The 11,956-nt window shown below is 36.8% G+C and overlaps 1 protein-coding gene across 1 annotated transcript in view; it reads right to left on the reverse strand.

Moving 5' to 3' along the window:
- The window catches only part of ctnna2 (catenin (cadherin-associated protein), alpha 2), a gene marked incomplete at its 5' end in the record, with an annotated part of 288,570 nt that overhangs the window by 61,135 nt on the left and 215,479 nt on the right, over positions 1-11,956 (reverse strand).

Raw genomic sequence — 11,956 nt, forward strand, 5'->3', positions numbered from 1 at the left:
CTGTCAGATAGTGGAGTAAAACATTTCCCCAGTGAACTGTAGTGATATAGAAGTATTAAGTAAACAGATATACTCAAATAAATTACAAATACCTCAAAATTACAGTACAGTAAAGGCAGCAGTAAGACAGTACTTTTCAATATTTAGATCTAGCTCCTGTAGTTTCAGGCTGCGATGCTCTTGGTATCAAAAGTTGCTTCATTTTGCTACTTCAAGTTCCTTTATTACTTCCATAAGCTCTGTGTCACATCCTCTGCTGCAACTACTACTGTTGACTGTATTGGTAAGTGGGCCAAATCAGTAGGCTAGACTCTAATAAGTGACTTCCTATTGTTTTTAGAACACCAGCATGCACCTGTCTCCCCTTCACCTCACACAGTATATTTGCCTCGTTTGTCGTCCTCCCTTCAATGCTACTGTGCCCATCACATTCTGAAAACCTCTGATGTGAAGTGATAACTGTATGTTGTCACTACTGTATCTCACGTAATGGCTCTTAATGATACAAAATTCTAAATAATATCAGTATAATTCATTCAGTTAAGTTTGCAGTTAATTACAGACCTCTTAGCAGGTCAGTGATCAAACATGAATGTCTTCATTTTTTTATCCATTTTCATACAGCTCATATTTCATAAACGCTTTCTTGGACAACAAGCTTTCTTGCCACAGAAAAATAAATCCTTAGTAACAGAATGGCACATGGTCTCTGAAGATATCACCATTGACCAAGGACCTGCTTGCCCATTTTGGTTCAATCAACAATAAGTCTTGATCCACTTTATTTCATTTATATTTCCTAATGATGGAGCCTACAGTGCTGTTTTTACACTCTTAATTTTAAAAATCCCTTTTGTGATGCCTCAATTCTGTCTCTAAATTCTAAGGGAGTGACTTCACTGTACACTTTCTGTTCTGATATGCCCTGCAAAATCTAAGAAATACAAATGTCAGTCCACTAGACATCTTTGATGGGCAGAAACGTGCCGACAGGCATTAAGGAGCAAGCACTAGAAAACACTCAGAGGTGCAGGGTAAAGTCTGTATGCTACAGCACCACAGTACAGTATATACAGTATATATACTGTATATTCATGTATACTGTATATATATACTGTGTATACGTGTATATACCGTAAGCACATACATATATATATATATATATAGGCGTACAAAAGCAATACAATAACTCTTACAGTACATCAAACAGTATTTGGCTCTCTGCCAGTGTGAGTTTCCTTCATGGTAAACAATGGCCCTCGTCTCCTTTAGTGTAAATAGATAAGTAACACTGATGAGCAGAGAGTCAATCTTAAACCCTGAGCTGATTTCAACTTAGCACTCAAACCTGACCACAACAATGAAATGTGTATCAAGAAATAAAACAAAGGAAGTCAGTGGAACTTTAAAAAAAAACTTTAAGGTAAACTCTAAACTTTCACTTTAATAAAATGAGATTCAGAGATTCATACTACATTATTGACAATACTTATACTATAATACTAATACGACAATACTAATAATAAACTACAAATCTATTTTTACTTTAGTTGTATCCTGTACTTTACAGACTCATAACAATTGAATGTATTCATCTACTTTAGCATTTTGGTTATTATGTTTAGATCAGTAAGAAAAAATACATGATTTACCCATTCTATTGTTTGCGTTATGTAACAGTGCACATACACACATGTCATATGGTTGAGAGCTTTTAAAATAAGCAAAATAAACAACAAGAAAATGAAAGGGGAGTGGGGGAGGTTGAATGCTTTATGAAGACAATATGCACGGATACTATGTGCTTAGTCACAGGCTTTGTTGCTAGAATCTAAATTACAGAAATCTATTGTACTGAGACAACAATTGAATAACCACATTATTTTCTGTCTGATTTTTTTTTCTTTTGGCTGTAAACCCACCTAAAAATAACTCCAAAAGAGGCACACCTAAGGTGAATTAGGTGGGGTATGATGTATCTTTCTACGTACCTCCGTGGCTACATCATCCAAAGGCAGATTTCCTCTGAGGCTAATAACTTTGTATGAAAAGAGGGGATTAATGTTGGCTTAAAGGTTTGGGTCATCACAAATAGACCTGTTCCAACAGTGATCCATCCACTTCCCTGTTAACTGTCCAGTAAAGCGCTTAATGCAGTGTCCCCCAGAATAATATTTACTGCTGCAGTCTGTCTCATTTCGCTGAGCCCTGAAGGCCAATTCAGTATTGGTTACATTCAACTGTGTATTGATTATGCATAATCACTGGAGGTATGTCTTTCCCCTTGACTCTGCTCATGTCCAAAGTAAGGTCACTACCGTAAATCCGAAGTAGGAAAATCTAATGAACTGATGAAGGTAAACTAAACAACCTATTTTAATGTAGCTAATGTATAGAGAGCACTCTATCATCAGACACAATATACTGCATTCCTGTAATAAAAAAATAATACATTTGCTGTAACTAATTAATGCATTTACAGCTTAGTGGATTAAGCTGTTTTTGCAGCATTGGGGACAAAAAAAATGTAAACCGAAAAATACAGGTATCAGAGAAAGCTAATTTAGTAAATTTGGAAAGGGAAAATAAAAAAAGACTGCAAAGTAGGGTAGTGAGGATGCAAAAGCAAATACAAACAAACTACGAGAGAGGGTTAATCATAATCAAAACAATATACAGAGCTATGCATAGAACAATATAAGCAATAATAGGAGCCGGAGAACAATGCACATATGTACAATTAAGACTTGTCTACACATTATGCAACTCTGCTCTTGATTGCAGGAAGCATTGCAGAGATAGGGCCTTGTTAGAGATAAGGCAGATACAGAGGTGTCCTTCATAATGCCACAGCTGTTAAAGAGAACTACTCTAAGACGGAGTCAGGGTCAAAGGGAAAACTAATTTTGACATTAGAATAGTGATGGAGTGCAACGTCCTTTAAAGGTCCAACAATTGCTTGCACGTGTTCATTCTCGCTGCAAGGGCAATAAAAGGAACCATGGTAACTTTAAGAGATTGGATATTCATCGTTTATTTGAATTAACAAGAACACATCCATGTGGGCAACACTAAATTATTGGAAAGCTTGGCCTGCAGCATCAATGTAAGAGGAAGATAAAAGGAAGTTAAAACTGACATATGGTGATTAGACATGTGTATGTCCATCCATCCATCCATCTTCATCCGCTTATCCATGTGTATGTGAAAAAGATAATTATTTACAGCCGTACAGATATATTAGAGAGGGGGAGTAAAGGCTGTAGAGTAGTACATTTGTACCAACACTTTTACATGGATGAACACTCTAATTATACTGTATATACCGTTCCAAAATTAAAAACACCACTTCTGACCAATCCTCAGCCACAATAAAAATCTCCAGTCTCTCAAGGGAGTTTGTATTCTACTCCCTTAGCGATGTTAGCACATAGTGACAGTCAAATGGGGTGTGATAAAAAAAAGTGTACTATGTTGTATGAGAAGTCTGGACTCTTACGCCTAAATTCCCGATTTTGTAAACGTTGAACTTTTTTGATCAGTAGGATTTCAACGATATGAAGAAGACATGGGTTGTATAGTGGTGTGGAATGTAAAGGTGTGTGTTGTGATTGCTTAATCTGATTGTTTTTATTTTAGATTGTGTGTGATAATGGTGGATTTGGCTTAGCTAAGAGTACAACAAGTAGTTTGTGAATGTAAAAAACACAATTTTCTATTAAATACTTAAATAATGGAACAATCTTAATGGACCAGGATATTTAAAGTTTAATTAAAAGTCTAATGTTCTACCTATAATGTTGGTATAGAAACTAATTTAAACATAGTTTTAGATGGTAATTTTTCATTCATCTTGGCAAAAAGGAATACTATCTTTTTTAATAGCAAACCAAATTGAGCAGTTGAGTTGGAATATTCATAATTGCTGTCATACGTCTCAGACAAAAGATCTAGGCTACACTTTAAAACGTGAGAAATTGATGATTCAATAAAATAAAGGTTATATAAAAGTTATATGAAAAGGATTATAAACCTTTCATGATACCGAACTCTAAAGCTATCCAAGAGCATGTCTCTGTTAATTTCAAATACTCATTACTGAGCACATTGACTGATATTCTAAATGGGATGCAGAATATTTAAGTAAATTATTTTTTCCTTTTAACATTGCATTCATATAATGATATCAATGATTCCAAAACAGAAATCATGATTATTACCCCCTGTAGCCCCAGCACTAGCAGCATTCATAATCTGTCTGGATGCCTTTTCTAACATCATTTAAAAAAGAGGCTCATAACCTAGTTTTGTTTTATTCAGAATTGTTTTTTGAAACTGACTAAAGTGATGCAGTCCTTTTCCCAACTGAGGCTGCAAAACAATATCAGGTCAGATTTCTTTACTCTGCCGACTTAAAAAAGCCCATCCATGCTTTTAACGCATCCAGACCGGCTAACTCATTCCCTTCCGTAAAATATCTTATTAAGACTCACTTTTACATTATGGCTTTTTCTTTAACAATGGTATTTGTTGTAACCATTTATATTATTACTATTAGTATATTGTTATATGTTATCTTTATCATCTTATTAAAGGTGCTCTAAGGGATGTCACACGTGTTTTAGGCAACAACATTTGTTGTCACATACAGCAAACATCTCCTCACTATCCGTGAGCTGCCTGTCCCCGGAACACACTGTAAATAAAACGCGGTCTCTGCAACAAAAAACAAACTCCAGCGTTCCAGCCAGTAACCGACAAGAAGGATTTGGGCGTGGGGGTTGGGGGGGTTAGTGCACGGAAGCACAGAAGGGAGGGGATGGGATGAGGAGGAGGCAGGGGCAATCTAGTCTTGTTAGTTTTGTCTAGTTTTGTTTGAAAAAACTTTGAACGTCAACAAGAAGTAACGTCCGCAGTAATGTCACAGTAACACAGCTTAGAGTACCTTTAACCTCTAACTTTAACTTTGTGACTAAAATGTGCTATATAAATGAAGCTAATATTATAAAACTAGCACACATAAACACCAGTTAAAAGGGTATCTACCAAACTGGAAAAAAAATAGCTTGATTGGTGATGGGTTAGGATTAGTTACTTCTCAATAAAATTCGCCTTGGAAATTAATTTGTTAAATGATAGAAGGATACCCCTAATGTGCCCCTTAAACACTAAAAATTTAACTAGCTCTCTATGTCTCTGTATCTGTATAATATACCTTGACCACTTCTTACTGATTTTCTTCTAGCTTATAGGATCCTACCTATGCTTGGACTTCAGTTACATTCAGTTATATATACTTAAGTCATACTGCATGGGAATTATAGGTGTAGTACACATGTTTTTTTGTTTGTCTATCAAAATGTCATTGTTCTGCCGGATTTCAAAAAAAAAAAAAGCATGTGTGTTAATGTGGGTGAGTGTTAGTGTGTAGATGTATAAAGGTTGTAAATGACTACACACATAGATTTTGTACTTGTGAGGTTGCAACTATTTGTATAGTCTAAATACTGAACTAAGAAGACATGGCCAATACTAATACAAAAAAAATTATAATAATTTGGGAGTCATGGAGAAAACTATTGCAGGTAATTCCATTCCATTTTGCAGATCCATTACATGTCTTTAAGCTAGTGATATACCCAGCTAAATAATTAGTGATTTCCTTTGGTGGTCAAAATGGTGTAATGAGTATGATGTGATTAAGAGACCCTCGGGGTAAACTTGGCTCGTCACTAAGGTGAGCAGTGAATAGTGGTGGAGAAAAGAGAGATATTTTACACTGTAGACATGCCTAGGGGAACTTTTTACTTTTACGCTGCTGATCATGTCCAAAGTCCAGGCTAATGGCTTAAGGCAGCTCCTCCCTAATATCAGGGAGATGACCCGCAGTGACACTGATCAGGATGTTAATTAGCCTAAAATATTAGAGGATGGTGGTGTGGTGGTATGATGACTGTGTGTGATGGTGCAAATAATGATGATGGCAGCAATGACAATGATATTGCCAAGTAAATAGGATTGCCTTGAGTGTATAAGCTATTCAACTAGCCTGTGCCAGTAATGTGCACGCTAACCCTGACAAAAGAATATAATTCTGCACTGCACCTCCTTAAAGCTTGTGCTCTATATTTGCCAATATTTGGTATGTTTACATGTGTTCTTGGACTATTCCTAAACAGTGACAAGGATAAAGTTTGGACATCAGAGGTAAGAATGGACAGTATGTTCTGGAGTTATCAAGTATTCATTCGAACTGAGAAACTATACCACGGCCCAACTTTTTCTTTAGTACAAAGCTGCAAAACAATGCTCAAATAAAACCTGATGAACTTTCTCATCTGTAGTGAATACTTAATTCTCAGTTCTCTCTCAACACTATTGCCATATTAGCATGAATGGAAAACCGCATTTAACCTGCAAACATAAAACTTAACACTCACTTTGTGAATAACCAGTATCTCAGTATAAACAATCTAATGAGATGACCCCATAGTAACAGGGATTCCAGAAGCTCCTTTAATAAGGTTGTTTAAAATTTAATTCTCTAGGCCCAAATGCACTGAAAGCGTCTGATGCGCACATTGAAGTACACCTATTGTTACTTCAAAACGTCAACCTTGTTTTGATTGGGTCAAATGAAGACCCAGCGAACAATGTTTTCCATAGCCACATTACCTGTTTGGAGACAGTTACTGTAATGATGTGATTGTAATCACAATTTATATTAAATTATTTTAATTTATTGCCCAAAACTGTGTACTCACTGCACGTCCACCTCTCTCTCTCTCTGTGTTGTGATGTGTTTACAATGTTTTAGAACCTCTGCTATAACTGCAGAAAAACTAAATCATCTGTTTCTTGTGGTATTGATGAAAAGTGAATGCACAGTCTGTTTATCTTTTCTCTCTATGCCTTTATAAATACATAATCTAGCCTATTAGATTGTTCTGTAATTACTTTTTAAAAAGTGACTCAACGAAAATGAAATGTCTTAATATCAAAAAAGAAACTTAATGGGTAATAATTAGTTGAATTATGACGGAACTTTTAAAACTGTCTATCAAGGGAGAAAGGGGTAGCTGTAATTATGAAAACATTTGCTTAAATAGCAACCTTTTCTAAAATACTGCTGGTTGCACTTCAATTTGATGCATGCAGTGTGCCATAGTAGCATCAATTGAGGCGCATCAATTATTGATTTCAGTGTGTTTGGACATTTAATGTATGACAGCCAATCTCATCTCATCATCATCTCAGCAGATTACTCATTTCCATCACTTGTCCAAACTAGAATTAGCACCCTGTCATGTTGCAGTTTACATGCATGTATGTCCCCACTCATATAATATTTGTAAAACTTTAATACAATGGTATTATGTATTTTTGGCAAAACGTTGATACTTCAAACACATATTCAATCTGGCAGCACAGACTATCTATACAACCACCACAGTTTTAAAGTGGGCACCCAAGATTAGTGTCACCAATTCAGTATCCGAGCAAATAAGGAATATGGTCACAATTGCCCCCTGTTCCTGAGTTATAGAGTTAAAAAATTGACAGATAAGCATTTTAGATGAATATTATGATGTCACAATTAATTTAACTTTTGGCTTTTTAAATATACAATGTCATCAATTCATAATTTTCTCTTATTGGACATTTGTGGACTTCTCGAGTTATGGCAAAAAATGTGTTTTGTGAAGTAACAGTGACCTTGACCTATGAACACCAACATATTATAATAACATTCTGGAGTACAAGAGGATGTTGGTGCCGAAATTGAAAAAAAATCCCTCAATGGGGTCGTGATGTATTGCGTTTTACAAGATTAGGATCGACAACCCAAAGACATAATGCCTCCGGCTACAGCTGTCGCCTGTCCGTGCAATCACAGCTGGAGATCTCTAATATGACTTTGTAGACAAAGTCATATTAGGTCATCATCTCATGAAACCGAAAATCGCATGCATGTGCTGCTCTGCCAGTTGCAGTGTCGTGAACCTATTTAACCCTGCAGAACTTACTAGTAACATGTCTCTTCCAATGAATCTGCATTGGCTTGTGGAACAACAATCACTTATTTGTGGGCCTTTTAGCACAGACATTTTTTTTATTTGAAATTTGCTCCATAAACCAATACACAACTATAGGCTTAGTGAATGAAATCCATTCACTCCAACCCCTACCATGACATGGATGGTACATGCTGTATTACCAGCCCAGTTAACAGTGAACCACCATGCAACAGACAAGCCAGAGAGGCATGAGGGGACCAAGGGAATGTTACATCTTGTTAACATGAGTATACTACCTCTGAAACTGTCTCTGTAGTGCCCCAACACCTTAAAACTCAAATTCCTCACGCTCATATCCACTGTAAAATCAGATGAAGGGACAGCATGTTAGTAATGATGACTCTGTACAACCCATCACCACTCTAATCCCTTTAAAGCAGGCTAACAATGCATGTGGGCTGCGTAACACCAATTAAAAAAAAACGTTCTCACCCACCATGTTTTTAACGAACAGATTTCAATTTTGTTGCCACACATTTGCTGCTTCACATGACTCCTTGAAATGAACACCGCTGAGGGAAAGCACCCAGTAAAGTTAAAGATCCCATGGCATGAAAATGTCACTATATTAGGTTTTGTAGCATTAATATGAGTTCCCCCAGCCTGCGTATGATCCCCCAGTGGCTAGACATTGCGATAGGTGTAAACCGAGCCCTGGGTATCCTGCTCTGCCTTTGAGTAAATGAAAGCTCAGATGGGCCAATATGGAATCTGCTCCTTATGACGTCAGGACATCTTAAAGAGCTTATGACTTATGATGTCATAAGAGAAAGGTTACCTCCCCTTTCTCTGCTTTGCCTTCTCTCTGCTTTGCCTGCCCAGAGAATTTTCCCCACCCATGAGAAAGAAATCATGTCTTCCAAACAAGCAAAGCATGGCAGTTGGTCAAGGCCACACCCCCACCCTCCACTATGAAAAGTGCATTGTGGGACTGGCTCTAGTGGCTGTAATTCTGCACCAAGGCTGAATTTCGGGAAAGAGACTTAAGATACAGTATTAGGGAACCACTAAGGTCTCTATATAAATGCATCCAAAAAGCAGCATTTCATAGGACTTTTAAGGAAAATATGCAAATGAGCAACTAGGATGATTATGCAGCAAACTTAATCTAATTAACATTTTTGTTAACATTAGTAGTTTTATCAAATTTTCCCACAATGCTGACTATTATTGAACACACATAAGTATTTTTTTTTTTAAAGAAATAAATAATTTACAATACAATTGTGCACAAAAGGGTGTACACACAAGCCATTGCACAGCCAGTGAGCCAGTCTCACCCCCCCAACGTTTTTTAACTTCATCAAAATAATAGAATGCATTAGCCTTAAATGTCCTTAGGCTAAACAAAGTTATAACATTGTTTGATGCAAAGGACATATTTTAAGTGTAGCATCAGTCAGATCCTCCCTCATCAGCAAACATCTGGGGCAGACCAAAAGGGCACACAAATCACTCACTCTCTAGCTGATGTCAAAAGAAGCAGCAGTGCTGTTTTAAGTGAAGCCCACGGCTTCTAAAGGCTCCTTTGAAAGGGCCTGGAGAACAAAAGGCAACGCCCACTGAAGGGTAGAGGAATTTATCACAGGACTTTTTCTCTTACCACACTGCAGATGGGGATGACCAAACTCCATATGAGAGATAGTAAATGTATAAATGTATAAACTTTGATGAAATGTGTCAAACCTCTTTTGAGTATAACATAAAAAGAGTACATAGCAGACCTGTGTCATTTGTTTTCAAGTTTGTAAAGATGGACATGTGCCTATGAATCCTGGATCATGCTTTAAACTGCAAGGCCATTCCACCAAATTTGGAAACAAAACAAAAAACATGATAAATGAGAAAATAAGAAAATAATAAGTAATGATGTTGCATTTTATAAACAGCGGTGACATTTTAGCAACTCAAGTAAAAATATAACACTAACAGGCATCTAAAAATGTAGATTATAATGAAACAAAATGAAGAAAAATATGGAGACACATAGCGTGTTTAGACGAAGAAGAGTAAACGCTTGTTATGGTCTAAATACAGCTCAAATACTTAATATGTAACAAAGCCAAGTGACACCAGATGCTTTATTTACCTGTTCTATTGGCAGTATGTCAGCGGGCCTGCAGTGTGGCAGTAACATGCACTGTAACTTACTCCTGCTGCAGGATTCTATCTCAATTTTAACTGAGGGGCTGTGGGTTTTTTAAAGATTAGATTTAAATTCATATGAATGCAACATACTTATAACATGGAAGTAAGACTTGTTCATAGCGTCTTCTGATATTTATGACTACTTTCTACAAACTAAGCCGAAAGAGACAACAGTAGGTATGTGAGTAAACAGACCCTCAGTGCCTTTAGTCCCACACAGGTAAACAACAACTACCCACCATTATACATAGGTACATATTGTATGAAAAAATCTCCCTGAAAGCTTTATTTACAGTTGCTGTGATCCTTTTTTGTTAACCTTTAGAAAGGTGGTGCAGTAGCAGGCAGGCGCACATTTATATACATTTAGTGTGAACATCTCAGGTGCACAGAAATATAGTTTTAATTGGTTTATCCAGCGCAACAAAAAAAGCCACTTTCACATGATGCATATGCAAACAGTTTAGTCTGAAATGTATTTAATTGAATCAGCGTTTCAAAACTTCAATTGTTATCCGGGACTCTCTAAACTTGTAAGGTTGAGCTGTGATTGGCTAGTTGCATCACCACAATGAAACACAGAAGGAAAATAAAGCACACTGGTTTATTTTTCCAGCTGCAAGCAGCAACATTACTCAAAGCGTCTAAGATCTGCACGCCGAGCTGCACACCGAGCATGTTATTTGTATAGCTGAAATAAAAGTCAATGGTGTTTAAAGCTTCGAGTTGTGGTTTGCTGAGTGATTTTTACCCACAAATGTTGGCACACGCAGTTAAGAAGAAGTGCATTTTTAGAAGCGAGATTTACCTCCATTCTGCAAGTAACCACATTGCAAATAATTTAATAACATTTCTCTCACTGTCTTGGAGGAAAGTTATTTGTATGTCATTTAACCAATGAAAGCAAGAATATGCATAGAGGAAGAGTGCAGAATTCTAAAGGAAGTGTGTGTGTGTGTGTGTGTGTGTGTGTGTGTGTGTGTGTGTGTGTGTGTGTGTGTGTGTGTGTGTGTGTGTGTGTGTTTGTGTGTGTGTGTGTCTAAAAAGTGTAAAGATTTTGATAGTGTACATGGACATAGTGTATTCATTTTTGCAGTTAATCTTACCACTATCAAAAATACAGTGGAGCTCGAAAGTTAGGGCACCCCAGGTAAGAATTTGTATAATGTGCATAAAGAAGCCAAGAAAAGATGGAAAAATCTCCAAAAGGCATCAAATGACCGATTAGACATTCGTATAATATGTCACAAAAAGTTAGATTTTAGTTCCATCATTTACACTTTCAAAGTAACAGAAAACAAAAAAATGTTGTCTGCAAAAGTTTGGGAACTCTGTAGAGTTTATAGCATGCACCGCCCCCTTTGGAAAGCTGAGACCTGACAGCGTCATGGATTGTTCTCAATCGTTGTCTGGAAAGACCAGGTGATGTCAATCTTAAGGTTTTAAATGCCCAGACTCATCTGACGTTGCCCCAACAATCAGCACCATGGGTTCTTCTAAGCAGTTGTCTAGAAAACTGAAACTGAAAATAGTTGACGCTCACAAAGCAGGAGAAGACTATAAGAAGATAGCAAAGCGTTTTCAGATGCCAAAATCCTCTGTTCAGAAGGAAAGAAATAGCAATCATCATGAATAGTGGAAGTTAAAGCAAGATCTTGAAGACCAATAAAAATATCAGACAGAACCGCTCGCAGGATTATGAGAAAAGCAAGTCAAAACCCACGTTTGAC

This window comes from Etheostoma spectabile, chromosome 2 (assembly GCF_008692095.1).
Source record: "Etheostoma spectabile isolate EspeVRDwgs_2016 chromosome 2, UIUC_Espe_1.0, whole genome shotgun sequence".
NCBI lineage: Eukaryota > Metazoa > Chordata > Actinopteri > Perciformes > Percidae > Etheostoma > Etheostoma spectabile.